This window comes from Anomaloglossus baeobatrachus, chromosome 4 (genome assembly GCF_048569485.1).
Source record: "Anomaloglossus baeobatrachus isolate aAnoBae1 chromosome 4, aAnoBae1.hap1, whole genome shotgun sequence".
Taxonomy (NCBI): domain Eukaryota; kingdom Metazoa; phylum Chordata; class Amphibia; order Anura; family Aromobatidae; genus Anomaloglossus; species Anomaloglossus baeobatrachus.
The window spans coordinates 598481485-598494612 of NC_134356.1; the positions used below are offsets into that span (position 1 = coordinate 598481485).

At 45.8% G+C, this 13128-nt stretch overlaps 1 protein-coding gene across 1 annotated transcript in view; it reads right to left on the reverse strand.

Annotated features, from left to right (window-relative positions):
- ARHGAP25 (Rho GTPase activating protein 25) overlaps positions 1-13128 on the reverse strand; it is a 179360-nt gene that overhangs the window by 71444 nt on the left and 94788 nt on the right.

Genomic DNA, 13128 nt, shown 5'->3' on the forward strand with positions numbered 1-13128 from the left:
GTGGGATCTACAACTCACCCAGCAGTTCCGGCCCCGGAAGAGCAACCGGCCCGGGAGCTAGAAGAAGACGAGTGGGGATTCTTTTGGGAGCCGGTGAAGCCGACGCCCCTGACTCAGCGAAAGTCCCCATCGCCTGAACCCGATCCGGTGCAGGAGAGGTTACTTGCCGAGACCGTGGCCCGCGAGATAATGGCCGGTCCCCTCAGCGAGGAGTTTGAATGGCAGTGCACCGTGGGCACCGTAGTCAAATTTAACCAGAAGGAGGGCTATGGATTCATTGAGGATGAAGAGACCGGTGACCATTTCTTCTACAACCAGGTAAACCTAGACACTGAGGGCTTACCACAACGCCTTCATACGCTGTACCCGGGAGAAAAAGTGAGGTTCCGGAGAGAAGTGGGATGCCGGGGCCTGTTTGCCGTGGGAGTAACCCGGATGCCCACTACACAAGAGGCTGCACAATGGCAGCAGGAAATCGAATGGGAAGAGTGCCAATACCGGAGGCGTACCCAACAGAGACCGGTACTGGCTGATATTTCCCGTCCGAGAAACATGCTGGCGGTATCGCCCGAAGTCGTGACAGGACTGAGTGCTGATCCCGAGAAGGGGACACCGGCGGTGTTGGCAATTCACCAGAGTCTGGTCACACATCCGGTGATCATCGTGGGCAGTCCCCAGCCGTCCCGCTCAGCGACCCCGCCACCCCCGTCGGGGGTTGAGGAGGCAAAACCGGAGACGGAGGCACTAGAACCAACCGTCAACTACGAGCCGTTTCGGAGACTGCGTCGCTTGCCAGGTCAGTCCCTTTCTGATTATGTGAGGGCTCAGCGGGCTGAATGGCAGCGCGCTTACCATCCCGAGTGACCCGTAATGACCGGAGGTGATGGACATGTTTGTGTTGAATACCGGCATTGTTAAAGAGCCGGGAAAGTTCCACAGTTTGCAACCACGTTTGAAGCTAACGAGCCCGGAAGGAGCCTGCTGCTGGACTGAGCCACGGGTTCCCTCTGTGTTGTTAAGGAGGACTCTGCAGTTTTTTTGTTCCTGCCTACCAAGACCGGGAGTGCTGCGAAAGCCTCCGGGCAGAAGCCCTGCAAAGACCGGGAGTGCTGAAGGCCTCCGGTCACACTGTCGACCAAGACCGGGAGCTCCCAGGAGGGACTCCGGGTGCCAGACTGGTGCGCCCATTGAGTGTGCCTTGATGTGAACCTGTTTAGTGTTTTTATAAAAATGACTTTGCTGCTAAGTTGTATTTTCTAGATTTGTGCCTTGCCGGGAGGCTTAGGCTTAAAGAGGGGAGGTATGTAAGGGGTGGGCAGACCCCTTACAAGGAGGTACAGTTTTCCCCTGAATGCTGATGTTATTTAATAAAAATGTTTTATTGTTATTGCACTGTTTTAGTGGGTTTCCCCTAGTGGCTGGGTGGGACGGCTGTCCCCATAGAAACTGTACAGGAGGAAAGGAGGAGTCGGCAGCAGAAAGGGGAGGGAGGAAAATAGTTGTTCAGGAAAAAGTTTTTAGTCAGAGGCAGTCGAGTCCGGGACGGGAGAGAAGAAGCAGAGAGGGGCAGAGTGTGGGAGCTGGGTGAACAGGAAAGCGAAAGAAAAGAAGAGAAGGAGTATCCTCAAGTGTGAAGCAGTATTGGTGTGGGTCCAGTCTGTGTTAGCCGGAGTGGGAGCCAGGTAAAGTGGAGTAGCCGGGCACATCCCCACTAGAGGAGACGTCCTGAACAGGTTTTTTTTCCCTAGCAAAAGTGTGAAGTCATCTGATGTGTTTTGCCTCTACGATGGAGAAGTGTACAATAAACTTGCCTGCTGGTTCAATTGATCTACGTCTGCAGATTCTTTGTACAACTGACGGCGGCATCTGCACCACCACACTCTGCCCCGCCAAGTCATCTCCTGTCCCAATAGTGACGGCGGAGCCGGGGGTAAGCCTGATGGAAAAAGGGGCCACGACTACAACCCCCGAGGCACCCCTGGCACCCCGTTACAGTATGGATCGCCGTGCCCCCCCCCTTATTGGATTACGCCGGACGTGTAATTGATTGTTCTTTTCAATAAATTGGTTAAAGAGGGAATGTTTTGGGGAGTGTTTTTTCAAATAAAACTTTTATTGTTGTCTATTTTTTATTTCTTACTGACTGGGTTGGTGATGTCGGGTATCTGATAGACGCCTGACCTCACCAACCCCAGGGCTTGATGCCAGGTGACATTACACATCTGACATCAACCCCATATATTACCTCGTTTGCCAACGCACCAGGGCAACGGGATGAGTTGGGGCGAAGCGCCAGGATTGGCACGTCTAATGGATGCGCCACTTCTGGGGCGGCTGCAGCCTGCTATTTTTAGGCTGGGGAGTGTCCAATAACAGTGGACCTCCCTAGTCTGAGAATGCCAGACCACAGCTGTCCGCTTTACCTTGGCTGGTGATCCAATTTGGGGGGGACTCCACGTTTTTTGTTTTAAATTATTTATTTAATGTAAAATAACAGCATGGGGTGCCCTCTATTTTGGATTACCAGCCAAGGTAAAGCTGCCAGCTGTGGTTTGCAGGCTGCAGCCGTCTGCTTTACCCTAGCTGGCTACAAAAGATGGGGGGACCTCACGTCGGTTTTTTTTTTAATTATTTATTTATTTTATGGCTAAATACAAGGCTAAGCACCCTTTAGTGCCACATGAAAGTCACTAAAGGGTGCCAGCTTAGAAAATGCAGGGGGGTGGGACATTATATAGGTCTTTCTCATCTATCTATCTATCTATATATTCATCTATCCATCTTTCACTCTATCCATTATCTGTCTATCGATTATCTATGTTATTTATTGCAAAACCGCAGGGACCAACCTGCGGTAAATCCGCGGCAAATCCACGGCAAATCCGCGGCAAATCCGCATGCGGTTTTCCCGCGGAATTTTCCGCAGGTGCGGAAATCTTCAACTCTCAGAAGTTTCTCAAGAAATTTTCTTGAGAAAAATCACTTTTCTAGTGCGCACATAGCCTAAAACATGAAAACAATTACTGATTCGATGCCTACCGGTAGGGAATAGTCAGCTCCATGACCTTCCATCCAGTGTATGCAGGCGATGTACTGACATCATTGCATTGTACCGCACGAGTCATTACTGGCCAGAAGTGGCCAATTTGCTATCCTAAAGCCCGCTTTACACGCTACAATGTATCTTACGATGTGTCGGTGGGGTCACGTCTTAAGTGACGCACATCCGGCATCGTAAGGTACATTGTAGTGTGTGACAGCGACGTGCAATTGCGATTGAACGAAAAACCATTCATCGCATGCATGTCGTTCATTCCTGACGAATTGAACATCAGATTGTTCATCGTACCCGGGGTAGCGCACATCGCAGTGTGTGACACCCCGGGAACGATGAACAGATCTCACCTGCCTCCTGCGGCTCCCGGCCCACAATGCGGAAGGAAGGAGGTGGGCGGGATGTTTACGTCCTGCTCAGCTCCGCCCCTCCGCTTCTATTGGCCGGCTGCCGCGTGACATTGATGTGACGCCAAACGTCCTTCCCACTCCAGGAAGTGGACGTTCGCCGCACACATAGAGGTCTATGGAAGGTAAGTACGTGTGACGGGGGTTAATCATTTGTGCGGCACATTCAACAAATTGAACGTGCCACACATACGATGGGGGCGTTGCAAATCGCATACGATATCGTATGCGAAATTGCAACGTGTAAAGCAGGCTTTAGTTCACAGCTTAGGAACAGAAACAGGTGGACATTTTTTACTCATAAATATTGTTTGTTTTACAAGTGCCGTGTGTTAAATTACTTATCTCAGGGAGTGCGATGTACAACATAGTATTAGGTTTATGGAGCAAAGAATAATTATTTTAGCGTACACTGCATATAGGATTTATTTTTATAGCAAAGTCTATAGTATGATTTATTTCAGGGGTCGCCAAATATAGATTTATTTTAGTAGTGTATCATATTTTTTAGGGGGCACAGTGGATAGTGTTATTTATTTCAAAATGTACTGTGTAAAGTACACGGCGCAATAAGCAAGTTCTTTTGTTTTTAGATCCCCCTTTTAGGGAAGAGGGTTGGGGAGCAATAGAGTTAGTAATAGAAACCATTGGGAAAAGACTATGGAGGATTGTTTTAAGGTCTCAAGAAGATCAATTCTATGTATTTGACCCATCTTTGCAAGGAAATAATTTCACTAAGAAAGGTCAGAAGATAGAATAAGTAGAATTTAAGAACTACAAGAAATAGTTTCTAATACACAGAAGATCCATTTGCACGTGCAACACACGAAGATCTAACTAACACGATTATTGCAGGAATTATTTACCTACATAGAAGACTTGACCTTCTCTGAACCGTAAAAATGTATAATTACCGCATGAAGAAAAACAAAATATTGCCCAATAGACCTCCCTCCCTGACTGAGCGCAGCCTGTCTTGACAAGGACCAGTTTTCTTGGTATCTTTGCCAAAAATGTGCCCTTTGAATGCTCAATTTTCTTCCCTTAATATAAAGCAATTATTACTATTAATATAGACCTAGCACAGTGCTTGGATTCTGAAATTCCTTTAGGTGATCGGGAGGTCAAATATGTAAAATTATTACTTTAATTAAAGCTTTGCCTGTTGTGCTGTCACTAATTAGTCACTGATACTTCAACGTACTTATGCTTATCAGATTGCCAGTGCAGACACTATCACAAGTGTATAATACATTCTTTATGAAATATGTTGGGGGTTTATGATGAAAAATTGCTCTAATTTCCAACCACTGAAATTTGTTGCCTAGTGTCTGTTGTCCAGACTGATCCAGCTATAGTGCCCTGCTTGTATCACAGCCACCGGTCCCCGACTCCTCTGGTCCTGGACCACCGTCTGCGACCTAACCTCGGACTAGCTCCCCGGGAGCTCACTCTCCCCAGCTCCTCACTCTTTGAGGGCTCTCACTACTCTCTTCCTACTAGACTGAACTTAACTCAACTGACTCACTTCACTCCTAACAGTCTGCCTGACTCCTAGGTGGGTGGCCCTATTCCAGCTTGACCAACCCACTGGTGTGTCTGACAGGTCATGATGTGAGGTGTTGATTGGGATTTGTGGTGCTGATGGTAGTGACACCGGTTTCTTAGGAACATGGAACCATGGGGGGTAGGTCCTGCACCCGGGGTGACAGGATGCAGTTCCCTGTGGCACCTTGATATACTCAGGGACGCCACAATAGCACATAAACATTTCTGTTCTCCCCATTTTGTTTCATCCGGATTTTATCGGCTATCCACTTCTTCACACCGCCTCCCTTCCCTCTTTGTCTCTCATAGTACATCAGCAGTGCAAATTCAAGCAGTGTATTGTGGGAACCAAGAAAAAGTAAGCTGGATCACATGCTACCAGATCTCAGCCAACACAACCTCTGTTCTTGAGAAAACTCCTAGTAGTGCTGCTAGAGGATCAGGGAGCTGGGGCACCCATAAAAATTTGTAATATTTTACAGGCAAAATGTGCTATATAGGATTATGCATTTAATTTATATGTAATCTGTCAGTGGGTTTTATGTAATCTGAATGCAGCATGAGGTAGGGCTGAAATACTGATTTCAGGGATGCATCACTTATGTTGTGTGCTGTTGTTTCAATACAATGAGTTTTATCAGCAGGAGATTGTCACTGCTAGACTAGGTGACTGAATCCTGGTTCAACCACACCCACAGCCCTGATTAGCAGCTTACTATCAATACACAGTATACACAGAAAGCTGTGGGGTGGGCAGGGTTAGCTTTTTCAGCTCTGCTACATGCTATATCTACATACCCACATGGTCAAAATTGTTGGTACCCCTCATTTAACGAAATGGTCACAGAAATCACTTGAATCTGACAAAAGTAATAAATACAAAATCTATGAACAAACGAAACTCAGACATTGCTGCTTTTCTGCTTCCACAGAATTTAAAAAAAATAAAACTCATGAAATCGGGCTAGACAGAAATGATAGCGCCCTCCTCCTCCTCTTCCTCCTTAACTTAATATTTTGTTGCACAACCTTTTAAGGTAATCACTGCAATGAAACGATTCTTGTAACTGTCAATGAGACTTCTGCACCTCTCGACAGGTATTTTGGCCACTCCTCAAGAGCAAACTGCTCCAGTTGTCTGGTGTTTGAAGGTTGCCTTTTCCAGACGGCATGTTTCTGCTCTTTCCAAAGATGCGCAATAGGATTCAGGTCAAAGCTCATAGAAGGCCACTTCAGAATAGTCCAATGTTTTCCTCTTAGCCTTTCTTGGGTGTTTTTAGCTGTGTGTTTTGGGTCATTATCCTGTTGCAAGACCCATGATCTATGACTGAGACCAAGCTTTCTGACATTTGGCAGCACATTTCTCTCTAGAATCCCTTGATAGTCTTAAGATTTCATTGTACCCTGCACAGATTCAAGACACCCTGTGCCAGATGCAGCAAAGCAGCCCCAGAACATAACAGAGCCTCCTCCATGTTTCACAGTAGGAACAGTGTTCTTTTCTTGATATGCTTCATTTTTCCGTCTGTGAACATAGAGCTGATGTGCCTTGCCAAAAAGTTCCATTTTTGTCTCATCTGTCCATCATAGGACATTCTCCCAGAAGCTTGGTGGCTTGTCACCATGTAGTTTGGAAAATTCCAGTCTGGCTTATTTATGATTCTTTTTCAACAATGGTGTTCTCCTTGGTCGTCTCCCATGAAGTCCACTTTGGCTCAAACAACGACGGATGGTGCAATCTGACACTGATCTTCCTTGAGCTTGAAGGTCACCTTTAATCTCTTTAGAAGTTTTTCTGGGTTCTTTTGGTACCATTCATATTATCCGTCTCTTTGTTTTGTCATCAATTTTCCTCCAATAAGGTTAGCTACAGTCCCATCTGGATCTTACATTTCTGAATAATATGTGCAATTGTAGTCACAGGAACATCAAACTGCTTGGAGATGGTCTTATAACCTTTATCTTTAAACCTGCTTGTCTATAATTTTCTTTCTAATCTCCTAAGACAACTCTTTCCTTCATTTCCTCTGGTCCATGTTGAGTGTGGTACACACCATGTCACCAAACAGCACAGTGAGTATCTGTAGCTAAACCTTTCACATTGTGCTCATTGGAATTATGATGTGGTTTTCAGGCTCATCTCACCTAAAAACACATTGCCAAATTTGAATGTATATATACCAAAGAAACAGGATACTGTCAACATTGAATACATGTCAACATTACAACATTGAATACATACTGTCAACATTGATTACACTACTTCTAATGAAATTCTTAGCAAACATGATGATCAAAAAGTATACACTGTGTGCAGAATTATTAGCCAAATCAGTATTTTGATCACATGATACTTTTTATACATGTTGTCCTACTCCAAGCTATATAGGCTTGAGAGCCAGCTACCAATTAAGTAAATCAGGTGATGTGCATCTCTCTAATGAGGAGGGGTGTGGTGTAATGACATCAACACCCTATATAAGGTGTGCTTAATTATTAGGCAACTTCCTTTCCTTTAGTAAAATGGGTCAGAAGAGAGATTTGACGGGCTCTGAAAATCCAAAATTGTGAGATGTCTTGCAAAAGGATGCAGCAGTCTTGAAATTGCTAAACGTTTGAAGTGTGATCACCGAACAATCAAGCGTTTCATGGCAAATAGCCAACAGGGTCACAAGAAGCGTGTTGGGCAAACAAGGCGGAAAATAACTGCCTATGAATTGAGGAAAATCAAGTGTGAAGCTGCCAAGATGCCATTTGCCACCAGTTTGGCAATATTTCAGAGCTACAACGTTACTGGAGTATCAAAAAGCACAAGGTGTGCCATACTGAGGGACATGGCCAAGGTAGGGAAGGCTGAAAAACGACCACCTTTGAACAAGAAACATAAGATAAAACGTCAAGACTGGGCGAAGAAATATCTTAAGACTGATTTTTCAAAGGTTTTTGGACTGATGAAATGAGAGTGACTCTTGAAGGGCCAGATGGATGGACAGAGGCTGGATCAGTAAAGGGCAGAGAGCTCCACTCCGACTCAGACGCCAGCAAGGTGGAGGTGGGGTACTGGTATGGGCTGGTATCATCAAAGATGAACTTTTGGGACCTTTTCGGGTTGAGGATGGAGTGAAGCTCGACTCCCAGACCTACTGCCAGTTTCTGGAAGACAACTTCTTTAAGCAGTGGTATAGGAAGAAGTCGGTATCGTTCAAGAAACCATGATTTTCATGCAGGACAATGCCCCATCACATGCATCCAACTACTCCACAGCGTGGCTGGCCAGTAAAGGTCTAAAAGATGAAAAAATAATGACATGGTCCCCTTGTTCACCTGATCTGTACCCCATAGTGAACCTGTGGTCCCTCATAAAATGTAAGACTACAGGGAGGGAAAACGGTACACCTCTCGGAACAGTGTCTGGGAGGCTGTGGTGGCTGCTGCATGCAATGTTGATCGTAAACAGATCAAGCAACTGACAGAATCTATGGATGGTAGGCTGTTGAGTGTTATCATAAAGAAAGGTGGCTATATTGGTCACTAATTTTTTTGGGTTTTGTTTTTGCATGTCAGAAATGTTTATTTCTAAATTTTGGGCAGTTATATTGGTTTACCTGGGGAAAATAAACAAGTGAGATGGGAATATATTTGTTTTTTATTTAGTTGCCTAATAATTCTGCACAGTAATAGTTACCTGCAAAAACAGATATCCTCCTAAGATAGCCAAATCTAAAAAACCTCACTCTAGCTTCCAAAAATATTAAGCTTTGATATTTATGAGTCTTTTGGGTTGATTGAGAACATAGTTGTTGATCAATAAAAAAAAATCCTCTAATTGCTTAATAATTCTGCACACGGTGTATATGTGTCACCCCAGGGATCTTGTTCCTCTTCAGGGACGCCACAGGGCTTCTTTAGTATGGCAACAGGTACTGTCAGTTTTGTATATGTGTCGTGACGCCACTCACTATTTGCGGTCAGGGATGTGGATGACCGCCGCTGCAGGTATTACGAGCATCTGGGGCTGCACCTGCAGCCAGGTGATATAGCCTCCCGTGAGTGAGGCAGGCCCCAGGGGCTCGGGTGAGAAGAGTGGCAGGTCCGGAATAACTCAGGCTGAGTCCAAATGTCTTTCAACTGATTTTTACTCACTGCAGATGTTATGGTGCGCTGACCTGGGCGTTGCTGTAATAACCAGGTAGGACCAGGGCTCCTTCAGACCAGTCGGAGGGTAACAGGTTAGCTCGCTTTCCTAGCACTTCTGTGTTCGGATCACCCCCTGACTTGAAGTACCATGGGGGTCTATCCAGGGAGTCGCAACTGCTATTTATCCCCTGTGTTTCGCCTGTTTGCCGGCAGCGTGGACCAGATGAGATGGCTTCAAGCTCTGTCTCCTCATGGGTCCCTGCGTTGCTGCTGAGGCTCGGACTCTGTATGGTTGGTGAGGTACCTGTAGTTCCCCTCACCGGCAGGTTTAGTAGGTAGTTAAAACTGGAGTCTGCTCTAGGGACCTGTTCCCCATACGTGCCTAGTCACCAGGAGCACCTCTTTACTCTGACTACCAGGTGACCGTTCTCCCCCGTCAACTGTCACTACACCGCGTAGGGTCTGACTAGTGGCAGCACGCGTATCCCCTAGCGACCGCCGCTCACCACTACCAGACTGGCTCACTCCACTCCTTTCCTGACAACCTCTGCATTTTAGCTCCCAGCCCCTCCGCTACACCCATTGATAAGAATTGAAGGCTAGCCCCCTCCGAAGACTACCCAAGGGTCTCATCTAATAGTGTGTGGGAAACTGGTTGTTATGTGTCTGTGCGTACATACCTCATTCTGGCCCTTAGGATTACCTGGTAGCACTGTCCCAGCATGGGTGCAGTACTCAGTGGTGCCTGACCGGGTCAGGGGCGCCACATATACTGTACAAATTTGCCAGTGATGAGGCGATTTTTATAAGATGAGACCGTAAACTAGGCAAACAACTCTATTTGTATCCATGCCTCAAATGAGGGAAAACAAGGCTAAGACTTAAATGCATCTTGGACAAATGAGTGTATACAGGCTCGTAGCGGCTCATAGGGGAACAGGTGAAACCCCCCCAATGGTCACATGTTCAGAACAGCGCCCCCCACTACATTATATGAGCATATGCATCCCCCATAGATTATTTTTCTTAAAGGGAATCTATAATCAGGTTTTTGCTACCTAATCTGAGAGCAGCATAATGTAGGGGCAGAGATCCTGATTCCAGCGATGTGTCACTTACTGGACTGCTTAGGCTATGTGCGCACAGTGTGTTTTTCGCGGCGTTTTTGTGCGTTTTTCGGGTGCGTTTTTGGCCTCAAAACTGCATGACTTTGCTTCCCCAGCAAAGTCTATGAGTTTTCAATTTTGCTGTCCGCACACAACTGTTTTTTTAAGCTGCGTTTTTGAGCTTGAAAAAAAAAATGGACATGTCAATTCTTTCCTGCGTTTTTCTGCGTTTTCCCCCCATGCAATGCATTGGAAAAACGCAGCAAAACGCAGAGATCAAAAACGCAGCAAAACGCAGCCAAAAACGCACCAAATCGCGGTAAAAACGCATGCGTTTTTTGACACGTTTTTTCGACGCAGGTGCGTTTTTGTGCGTTTTTAGCGGCCAAAAACGCACAAAAACGCAGCGTCAAAAAAACGCAGTGTGCGAACCTAGCCTTAGTGTAGTTTTGATAAAATCACTGATTAATCAGCAGTAGATTATCATTACAGTACTACTTGGCGTGCTGCAAGGTAGTCCAGCATATTCATGAGCTCTGTACAACTGCTAGATCTGCAGCAGAGAAAACATTGATTTTATCAAAATGACAGCAAACAGCTCAGTAAGTGACACATCGCTGGAATCAGGGTCTCTACATTGTGCTGCTCTCAGATGGAGAAGCAACAACCTGTTGATAGAGTCCTTTTAATGAATTTGAACCCACAGTACAGCAATGTGGCCCTGTATATACTTCCTTGCTGCAGTCAGCACACAAAGTTTGGCTACTCCCTTGGCTTTTCGGTTGACCCTTTTCAGCTATATTGAGATTACAAGCACAAGTGCTATCAGTTGGAGTAAAGGCTGCTTTACATGCTGCAATCTCGCTAGCGTGATCGCTAGCGTGCGTACCCGCCCCCATCGTTTGTGCGTCACGGGCAAATCACTGCCCGTGGCGCACAAAATCGTGCAGACCCGTCACACTACTTACCAGCCTCCACCTAGTAGACCAACACTGGTCTACTAGGCATTGCTCCCACCTGGCCAGAATCCTACTCCACACTGATGAGCGGCAATACCCCGAAACAGCTGTCTGTGGATAGATATCTGGCCTTGGTATTTCCCTTGTCATATCTTTAAACTTGTCAAAAAGTTGGATATTGACTAAAAGGGCCACTTAATATGGTGGTTATGGTGGTCTCCTAAAAAGAGCCACCCCTTGGCTCAGTCCTTCCCAGAGGGATATCTGGTTGGTTTATGTGTTGAGACTCCTAACAGAGACTCCACGGACTCCTTTCTAAGGCGGTGGTTCGTTCGACGTCACAGCAACGTCACTAAGCGGCCACCCAATCGAAGCGGAGGGGCGGAGATGAGCGGGACGAACATCCCGCCCACCTCCTTCCTTCCTCATTGGCGGCCGCAGGTAAGGTGAGGTTCCTCGTTCCTGCGGTGTCACACATAGCGATGTGTGTTGCCGCAGGAACGACGAACAACATCGTACCTGCAGCAGCAACGATAATTGGGAATAGTGGAGCATGTCAACGATTAGCGTTTTTACACGTGTTTGCGAAGATTTTCAATCGCACGTAGGTGTCACACGCAATGACATCGCTAACGAGGCCGGATGTGCGTCACGAATTCCATGGCCCTAACGACATCGCTTTAGCGATGTCGTAGCGTGTAAAGCGGCCTTTAGAAACCCCATTCTTGGTACGGATCTTTACCTATGTTAAAGACTTGTCAAATTGACAGATCATATAAGTAAAACATTTCCACCTCCAAGTTACATTACATTATTATTTTCAATGAAATGCACCATTGTTACCAACCAATATCTATCACATACAGTAACTAATTAGTTACTAGAATTCCTAAAAATAAAAAAATATAATTTTTTCTTCTTTGGTTTAGTGCCTGCTTTCACAGGTCTAACATGGAACCACAGAAATAAGGACAGTATTATAAGAGAGTAAGCAATGACTTATACACTAATGGTATAATGATAATAGATATGGCAGTGCTGTGATGTTACCAAAGAAAACTACAGAAATAGGAAGTAACACTGAGAGGTAGCAGAAAACAAAGTGCCCAAAAGGGGAAGTATTAATATTCAGCAGCTTTATGCGTACACATATACAGTAAGCAAGGAGCAATGTAATAGATCTCTGCTCATGAAGTTGCTAAATAATAATAATATTAATAATAATAATTGTCCTAAATCCATAACAGAAAAGCAATGATATATCATTCCTAAGTAAAGCATGTAACATTCAACGGAGTTCCCATCGAGGCCATCCGAGCACCCGACCTGCTCGTTTTGAGTACCACACACCTGAGCATGGTAGTACTCGCTCATCAGTATTTGGAACCAAAACACTGCCACCATGATACACTATGGCATTTCTATGTGTGGCCAACACTCACCAAGCGGGGGATCAGGGAGAATGATAGAGAACGAGAGAGTACGAGAGAGAGAGAACGAGAAAGAGAGAACGAGAGACAGAGAGAGACAGAGTGAGAACGAGAGAGAGAGAGAACGAGAGACAGAGAGAGACAGAGAGAGAATGAGACAGAGAGAGAACGAGACAGAGAGAGAACGAGAGAGAGAAAGAGCACGAGAGAGAGAACGAGAGAGAGAGAACGAGAGAGAAAGAGAGAGAGAACGAGAGAGAGAGAGAACGAGAGAGAGAGAGAACGAGAGAGAGAGAGAACGAGAGAGAAAGAGAGAGAAAGAGAGAGAGAGAACGAGAGAGAGAGAGAACGAGAGAGAGAGAGAACGAGAGAGAAAGAGAGAAAGAGAGAGAGACAGAAAGAGAACGAGAGACAGAGAGAGAACGAGACAGAGAGAGAACGAGAGAGAGAAAGAGAACGAGAGAGAGAACGAGAGAGAGAGAGAAC